Source organism: Dreissena polymorpha, chromosome 2, assembly GCF_020536995.1.
Source record: "Dreissena polymorpha isolate Duluth1 chromosome 2, UMN_Dpol_1.0, whole genome shotgun sequence".
Lineage (NCBI taxonomy): Eukaryota > Metazoa > Mollusca > Bivalvia > Myida > Dreissenidae > Dreissena > Dreissena polymorpha.
Window position 1 is genome coordinate 117,027,376 of NC_068356.1, and position 10,260 is coordinate 117,037,635.

Here is a 10,260-nt window from a genome sequence, read left to right on the forward strand (position 1 = left end):
CTTCAATGTTCGAGTCAATCTCCACACAGAGTTGTCGTTTTGCTCTCACATGTATATGATGTAACCGTCGTGCAAGAGATGGTTTTCGAGTAAATAGATGAAAAATACATTCGTTAGAAACATAAACGGGAGAGAAATTACGAGTAGATATCATTGGAAACAAAACATATTTTTGGAATACTTAAATATAGCAAGCACGCATTGTTTCCGTGAAAGCCATACACCTGTGGCTATATATTATATGTGAGACCGGTTGGTCTCAGAAAATGTTTTCTATGAAATTTATGGTCATGTTACGAAATGATATTGTCTTTAAATTAAGAAGTATTTTCTGTGTATGTTAAACTATTATTAATTTTGTAACCTGGAGAATTAGCAAATTTTATATACTTTCATAATTGTCAATGTTTACTTGTGTGCGTGGGTCGAGAACAAATTTTGTGTACGAAAAGAAAGCTGTAGGACTGTTCTTAAACTTTGTAGAAGTAGTGCAAAAGTGACATGATTTAAAAAAAAAATGTGTGATTAATAAGAGACCAAAACTGAAACATTGTGTTATAAACAATTTATTAGCTTTATCTGCAAGGCCTAAAAAACTTTGCGTGTTTCCACTGACCCGACCGACCCCATTTTTTTGCGGACCCTTAACATTTTTTGGCCATTTGAAGTCAAGTTTTTTATTGAATTTTTTACTTGATTATTTTATCAAATTTTGATTTTGCCATCACAGAATTACAAACAAATGATGTTGCACTGACAATTGGAATGACTTTTGTCATTGAGATTACTTATTTTAGTGGAAAATAACGTGTAAAGGTAAAAAATTAGATGGCAAAAGTTGTGGCGACCTACCTACCCTATATTTTTGCCGATGTGTTAGTGGAAAAAAACATATGTTAGTGGAAACTACCAACTTTTTTGTATTTCTTGCAGTTGTAGACAATTTGCTCTATTATTGTAATAATAGACCGGTCTTCATAAATGAAGTATGAACTTCCTTAGTTTGAAGGTTTTGATTTATATAAAAAAATTGGAAGTTATGAGGTTAGGAAAACAATGTTCTTACAATATTTAAACCTTATTTTTAGAAAAAATATCTGTGATTGCACTTAAAAAGTTAAATATGCCTATTTTTATATGCATTTAATACATATATAGATGTGACACTTCCATGTATGCATTTTAGAAAGCTTTGTGATTTTTACTGGGTAAACTTTCACAAATTCTCTGAACAGACATGGTTACCGGAAGTTAATTTAGCCAACTTATTGACTATAAGTGCTTTAAATGCTTCTTGTAGATTGTTAATATTCGATCCTTTTTTAGTTTGTTAATGTTCTTCTGTTTAACCATTGTTCACAACTGAAAACATTACATTCATTCATTATTGAACTAATTTTTTTAAGTTTGTTAGGCTACATTGTTGATTGTTTATAATTTTGTAATAAAATTATTAAAATATGGCGTGTTATGTAGTGTGTCAACGGTACAGTTAGGTCGTATAACGGTTGCATTTTGGTCACTTTATAACGTTATTTTATAACGTTATAACAACGTTATATGGAGTTCACCAAATCACGTCGTATGGACGTTGTAAAATAACGTTTTACCAACGTTATGTATACGTTATTATAACGTTTTTACAACGTTATTGTGCTGGGTAGTAAGTTTCCTTTTATTGTTTTATTTTTAATGTAAATGCATCTTTGTTGACGAAAAAACATGTAGCTGTTTTTACATATTTACTTTCAGACACAAAAATGGAAATTACTGGGTGAGAAATGGATGTGCGATTTCTTGTATTCATTAATGCAACAGTCTATACAGTGTCAATGTCACATTTAGAGTTCAAAGGTCGAAAACGGTACAGTACCAATGTCCCCCTTTGGAAAGCCACTTGTTAGACCTTTGGATTTTTTATTTGAATAATATATCTCTAATTTTCTTTATGGTAATTCCAGATCATGCCCACATACGATATTTAGGACGCCGATATTCAGGGTATGTCATCATCACAGCTTATTGTTTTGTATCGTCAGAGAGGTTATTCTATACGTGAAATTCTTGGAGTTATGACCATACGACATGGAAAAATAACAAGCGAACGATCAATTTTCCGAATCTTGAAACGTTACCGCCTGACTAGAGGCCAAAGTCAGCACAGTCTCGAAGAAATTATTTAAGGAATATTGCTTGAGTTATCAGCTTCCGGTGAAAATGCTGGTTACCGGCAAATGCGTCAAAGACTCCTGAATAATCGTGGACTTGCAGCTACATTTGAGATGGTTCGTCTAGTTTTAGGACTCATTGATCCACAAGATGTTGCATTAAGGCAGGCGGGAAGGTTAAGGCGGAGAATTTATATAAACAATGGTCCCAATTGCAATCCATTTAGATTGCTGGGACAAATTGAAGCTATACGGTTTGTCAATCCATGGAGCTGTGGATGGATTTTCCCGTAGAGTGTTGTGGCTGAAATGTTGTGATTCTAACAAAAAGCCGATGTACATATCTAGCTTTTATTTAGACTACATTAGGGACATTAATGGCATTCCAGTTCGGGTTGCCTGTGACCGCGGTACAGAAAATTCTATTGTCCGTGATGTGCAAATGGCATTACGATGGACAGACGCAGATCAGTACCAGGGGATCCTAAGCTTCGTCTATGTTTCATCTAACAGAAATGTCAGAATTGAGAGGTTTTGGCGAAGTTTTAGAGAAATGTGTGGAAATGTCTGGATGAACCATTTTAAAGATGAGTGATTTCGGATTACTGGACACATCTGATAGTGTGCACTTAGAATGCATTAGATACTGTTTTCTTCCTGTCATTAGTAAAGACCTGAATGAAGTTTGCAATATTTGGAATACTCATCGTGTTCGTCGAAATAACCGAATTTCATGTCCTGCAGGAAAACCTGAGGCGTTGTTCTTTCAACCAGAAGTATATGGTGCAAGAGATTGTAAAATACCACTGGTTGACAATAGGGAATTAAATGATGTGGAACGGGAGTATTCTCAACGCCCTCCAGAACTTGGTGTATCACAAGAGTTCCTGACATTTGCAAGAGCAGCTGTCGGAGATTTGAATCTTCAATAACCACCTAGAAACAGAGAAGAATGAACAGAGCTTTTTGCTGCAATAACCATGTACATTGAACGCCTCGTTTAACACGGAAGTGAAACAAAAATGAACTTAATGATACTTCCTTACAAGCTGGCTAACTTGTGCATTGGTTGACAAAATGTCAATTAATAGATATAGTTGTGTCTGAAAGCAGACCAAGTACTAGTTTTAAACAAGCTGTTGGCTTTGTATGCGCTGTCATTGCCATGCATGATTGTGTGTCAATAAAACAATACATATTTTGTCAGTTTCTCTTTAAAATATCATTTAAATATGTGGCCAAAATGCTAGCTTTATGTGTTATGAACACCCTGAAATAAAAAAAAACATCAAACCAGGTTACGGTGTATATGGAATCAATACCGTCACGGGAGAAGTAGTGTTACACGAAGGGTAGAGTGTCTGGAAATATAATTTCTGGATCACTGCACTGTTTGCGTAACACTTCCAAATTTCATATGAACGGTGGAATGCTTCTGTTCTGCCCATGTGTGGCAATCGCCCTTATACTGTCAAATAGTTATAAATGTTTGGGCATACGGTATGTGCCTTGTGACGGTTCTGTAAAGACTAAAGATAAACGAGAGAAACTGACTCATTACGACTGTCAAATTTGAAATCATTGTGTCTTGCAGTCGTGTCAGAGGGCTGTCAGGTGTCATTTTCTCGTGTTACCTTGAATACAGGGGTTGTCATAAGGTACTTCTCGTCTTTCCTTGTTCCGCCAATGTGGGGTGAGAATAGCAGTTTTATGCCATACAATAAGTGTGTTTCATATTCAAAGTAATTTTCATTATGCAGTAGTCTACATGTGACCTTGACCTTTGAGTAACATACCTCAAACACACCAGTATATATGGATAAATACATAAAGAGTTATGTACAACTAACTATTTGTTAAGGTACAACTACTCCGAGTATGTGAAATTGCAAAGGTAAGTCAGAGTTGGCTGTATTAGTTGAAATTGTTTGATGGTAATCAAGATGATATTTAAACAAGAACCGTTCGACATCCACATGCTCGACTTTTCTCAGGGCAGTGCTAGATTATTATTATAAAATGAAAATCTAAGTGAAAAAATATACGTTGAACATGGGGCATAATTCTGCCAAAATATTTTTTGGATTATCTGTCTTGCAAGTTTGTGTTCTCTTTTTGATAGTTAACAACAGCCCATTGTATAAAACTTGGAATATCTTCTCCACCGGTTATCTTTGTCCACTGCTTAAATTTGTCCAAATTGGTTAAGACCTTGGTTAACTTTAACAACAACAAAAAAAAAAAACAATATCCAAAGCATGTGATGGTCTCGTTAATCTTTTTATACAATTGGAATCCAAATTAAATTATCCAAAAACCAGAGATATTGAAAAAGATAACCAATGATAACTTTTATCAAAGTTTACACAACTGGCTGCAAGTGTTCAAAGTTAGAGGTGAAAACCTTTGATAGTTGTTGAAAACTGGACACCAGTCACACACTTAAACAAGACTGATGTCCTCAACTACAATGGTCTGACAACAATAACACAACATGCGTCGAAAAGTAGAGCTAAAACACATTAACATGATTAAGTCAAGCAAGGGCAAATACAATTAATAATGGCACTGTTTTTTTTAGAACTTATTTATTTAAAATAAGACAGACTTTTTGTCATATCACAACATAGCCATCAATGTGAAATCAATGTTATCAAAAAGTTAAGAAAATAAGAAAAAACTACAAAAAAACAAGAACTCCGCGGACGAAATTGTGCTACGGACGCAGGCAGGACATGACACATTGTACCATTAATAGAGATTTAACCTATAAGTCTTAGTGTGACCTTGACCTTGGGGGTAGGGACCTGGCTGTTCAGCATGACATATTGGACAATGATGATGAACATTTGTGCCGAGTTTAATGAAATTCACTTGAAAGATGACGAAGTTATGCTCCAGACACGAATGAGACACGAAACTGTACCATATATGGAGATTTGACCTATAAGTGTGACTTTGACATTATAGGTAGGTATCTGGGTGTTTAACGCGACACATCGTCTAATGATGGGGAACATTAGTAGCAAGTTAAATGAAATGCGCTTAATAAATGACAAAGTTATGCTCCGGACACGAAACATTTTACCATATACTAGTAATCATATATGGACATTTGACCTACAAGAGTGACCTTGACCTTGGAGGTAGGGACCTGGGTGTTAAGAGCGACACATAGTCTAATGATGGGGAACATTAGAACCAAGTTTAATGAAATGCGCTTAATAAATGACGAAGTTATTCTCCAGACACGAAACATTGTACCATATAATCATATATGGACATTTGACCTATAAGAGTAACCTTGATCTTGAAGGTAAAAGCAACATATAATCTAATGATGGGAAACATTTGTGCCAAGTTAAATGAAATTTACTTGATAAATGACGAAGTTAGGCACAGGACACAAAACCTTGTATCATATTGTCATATATAGACATTTGACCTATAAGTGTGACCTTGACCTTGGAGGTAGGGACCTAGGTGTTAAGCGTTACTCATCGTCAAATGATGAGTGACATATGTGCCAAGTTAATTAAAATTCGCATAATAAATGACGAAGTTAAGCTTTGGACACAAAAAATTGTATTATATTGTCATATATAGACATTTGACCTATAAGTGTGACCTTGATCTTGGAGGTAATGACCTGGGTGTTGAGCGTGACACATCGTTGAATTATGGGGGACATTTGTGCCAAGCTAAATGACATTCGCTTGATAAATGACGAAGTTATGCTCCGGACACGAAACACTATCATATTGTCATATATGGACATTTGACCTATAAGTGTGACCTTGACCTTGGAGGTAGGAACCTGGGTGTTAAGCGCGACACATAGGCAAATGATGGGGAACATTTGTGCCAAGTTAAATGAAATTTGCTTGATAAATGAAGATGTTATGTTTCGGACACAAAACATTGTATCATATAATCATATATAGACATTTGACCTATAAGTGTGACCTTGACCTTGAAGAAAGGGACATGGTTGTTATGTGCGACTCATCATCAAATAATGGGGAACATTTGAGCAAAGTTAATTAAAATTTGCTTGATAAATGACAAAGTTATGCTTCGGACACCAAAAACTGTATCATATTGTCATATATAGATATTTGACCTATAAGAGTGACCTTGACCTTGGAGGTAGGGACCCTGGTTTGAAAAGCGCGACATATTGTCTTATGATGGGGATCACTTTTGCCAAGTTAAAAGAAATTTGCTTGATAACTGACGAAGTTATGCTCTGGACGCGAAACACTATCATATTGTCATATACGGACATTTGACCTATAAGTGTGCCATTGATCTTGGGGGTAGCAATATTAATTTATGGCGAGACACATCGTCTAATAGTAGGGAGCCTTTGTAGCAAGATGAGTGAAATTTGATTAGTGATAAATGGCAAAGTTATGATCCGGACAAAAATTTGATGCGGTAAACCTCACAAGCATGGTGTGACACAACTAAATGCACGCTGTGTCCTAGAAATACAAATTAGTATTTCCAGATGTGTCATATCGCATTTGGCGTTACATTTTTATAATTAGTTAATAACTCCTAATGTATATTATGAGTTATCATGTGGCGGTCGTTCGGCCTGATAAACTCTCCCTCCCCACTGGTAACCTCTATTGCAGTATATTTACGACACAGCAAAAAGTAAAGAAAGCTCTGGGACAGGTGTTACAAAAAAATATAAGTTCACCACTGAAAACATTGATTTTTATGAATACGTGCCTTCCCAAATTATATTTATAAAAGAAGTGTAGACCAAAAACATTTCAAACATTTCAAACATTTTTAATAACAATAAATATCATTCTTTTATACAATTAATAGATCTACTTTGTATTAGTTAATTAAAACATACTTACATACCACGCGTAGAAGACCACGTTAGGTATTCACGTTAAAGGCTCTGAAGTGCATCTATTTTGAGATCTGGCAACTTTCGCAAATTTTTTAAGTTTTCGTGAAAAGTTTTCAAGAAAAGTCTTCCATTATTTTACCCTTTTCGTGAAAATGTATTATTTCCAAGGTTTCATGAAAAGTTATATGTTTTCGAGAAAAGTGATTTGTTTTCGTGAAAACTTTAATTTATCTTTATGTGTGGCAGTTTAGAGCACTAACAGGGAAAAATTCGTGTTAACATAATTTATTTTATTTTCGTGAAAATGTATCTGTTATCGAGGTTTTATTTTCGCGAAATCCGCCATTATTTTCACGTTATTTCATCTGGTAAGTAGTGGCACAAATATTCTTCCATAGAAAACAGATATCTAGATCACATTTCAATGATAACATATAAATAAAATATAATGCTTTAAGAATTCGTCATTTTTACCTCTTAAAATGGCAATAATAACGGGCGTATCTTAATAAGAATTAAATTCTGGTTCTCTTTCTTTAATATTTACGTAAGAGGATGCAAAACTGCAATAAACCGATCTATATACTAGTGTAAGGAATTGTATACACAAAAATCGTATTACTCATTTATAATATCAGAAAGGGTAGCATTCATTAAGTTGCGTTGTAACGTTCATACACACGTAGAAATTTCTACAATTATAAAGTATAAAGAAGAGAAATATAATACCTATATAATAGTATTTTATAATTTCTACAAGTATGAGTTGAACCTGTTTTTCAACCGCTTTGTAAACTTCTGAATCAGAGGATCAGTCCTAACCTGGATAGAAAGCTTCCAATCTGGTCGAAACCAACCGGTCTTAGTTGAAGGAAAGTTCTTAAACTCAGCCGACATCCCATTAGGCATCCCCCAGTGCTCTGATCTTAGACCACTGCTCTTTCTACTTTTAATCCAGAAAATCGGGTCCTTTGTAGACGACACTCTGATTTATAGAAGGATCAAAACAGCACAGTACACAGTCACACTTCAGCTCGATCTGAATGCAATAAAGAAAGGTGAAAAAACTGATTGACGTCATTAAATCCTTCAAAGTGGTAAGTCATGCATATCTCGACAAAGCAACAACCAAATAAAGTCAGACTACGTTATCAATAAACTGAAGCAGCAGTAACTCGTCAGGCAAGCAAGAGCCTTGAATTCCTGAGGCGCAACATGCCCAGCTGCAAATCTAGATTAAAAGCATGTACTAACATTACTTCAGTGCGGCCAGTATTGAAGCACGCTGCATCTGCATGGGATCCTCACACTCGGAAATGCACTGACCAGCTCGAAGCCGTTCATAGAGACGCGCTGCTCGCTACCTGAAAGGCGACTACAGGACCGCAAGCAGCAGCTCTAATATGATAGCGGACATAGGATTAAAGCCACTCCTACAGAGACGTCTAACAGCTACGTTTTTTAATTACCATATCACTAACAGCCTGATAGATATTCCATCTGACCCCAACCTCCGCCTTGCTATATTATCCACTAGAGGCAGCAGTAGCGCTCGATTGGTCATTGTCGGGTCAGGTACTTCTTAAATGTACCCCGGGTACTCTTTAGTATACTTAAATGCATGCCGGGTACGGAAAATTTACTAAAACGTACCCGGGAATTCTAACGCTAAATTGGTTGTTGTCGGTTGTTGATTTTTGTTTCAAATTAATTACATGTATGTTCATATTTATGTCAATATTTTGTAAAATGGCCTCTAACGAAAAGATTTTTTTCGTATTCTGTAGCGCGATTTACGAAATCGGATTTTGAGTGGGAATTTAATTTGGGTACAGTCTACATTGGTCGGGTACGTGTTCGTATATTTTCCGTGCCCGATTTACATTTTAGTACCCGGGGTACATTTAAGCAGTACCCGAGTCGATAATGAATAATCGAGCAACAGTATCAGGGACATCATTCTATTATGCTGAACAGACTACCTTAGACGCAATATCTTACCGTCAGCAACAAGATTGTGGAATCAGATGCTTAACCACCTTGTGACGGCTCCCAGCCTTGTAGCGTTCAAGGAAGGGATTGCACCAAAAACGCCACCAATGACTTTGTGTATTTTTAAAAAATCGTTTAACTGCGCCATGCCGGGGCTACTCTTAAACTGTTTTCTTGTACGACAATGCCCTAAAGAGGGATCATGTTCATGAGGATGAAGAAGAATAAAAACATAATGGTGAATTGAGCTGATAAATCTTTTCATATTTACTTCTTCTCCCGATTAAACCCTCCTTCTGTATTTAAGATGGTGTACCCGCGCCTATAGGTTAAAGGCTGAAAACTGTCCAAATGTGCTCAGTCGGGTGTTAAGATTTTTCTCATGGTAAATGTCTGCATGTGGATAACGGGAGACAATGACACACACATGAGTAAGAGTTTTGAAAACTTATACTGTTGCTGCCTCGTTCATATAGGTAGGTAGTAAATTCAATTGGATAACAGTGAACTGTTCTTGGGTAGAATAAAAATGTAGTCTTCTGCAGTGTGTATGTGTCAAAAATCATGAGTGCTGCTGAGTCTGGATCGGGGTAGACATGAACGAATATGTTATCAGGAGGAGTGATGGCAACTTCATGATGGATAATTTGATATAGCATGATGAGGCTTAATTTTGTTCTGCGTTTTACAGGCAATGGGCCTATTGAGAGTGTCTATCCGATAAGTTACTGACCTTTTATTGTGATATCTGTCTGTTATGAATCTGGCTTAACGTCTTTGTACATCTTTTCCAGTTGATTTATTTGAGCTTTCGTATGTGGGTCACGTACAGAATACGAGTATTATAATATAGGCCTGGCTATTGCTATGTAAGAATGTGTTTTTATTTTGGGTGATTTAATTTTGAGGTTTTATAGCGAATAAATCCTTATGCCTAGTAAGAATTATTCTTGATTGAAATAATATGTTTATCCCATTTTCGGTTACTTTGGAGTGTACGACCTATATATTTGGCGTAGTTTACTTTTTTCAGGATGTGATCATTTAGTTTGTAAGAGAGGAAGATAGGATTTCTTTTATATGTTATACTAAGGATGTTACATTTTCGGGAAAAAAATGAATAAACCAGTCCAAAGATCTATAAATACACATGTATATAATATGAATGTTTCTTGATAAATCTTTGACCAGTCCTGCTCCCATCGTCAAACAGTTTCCAGCTGG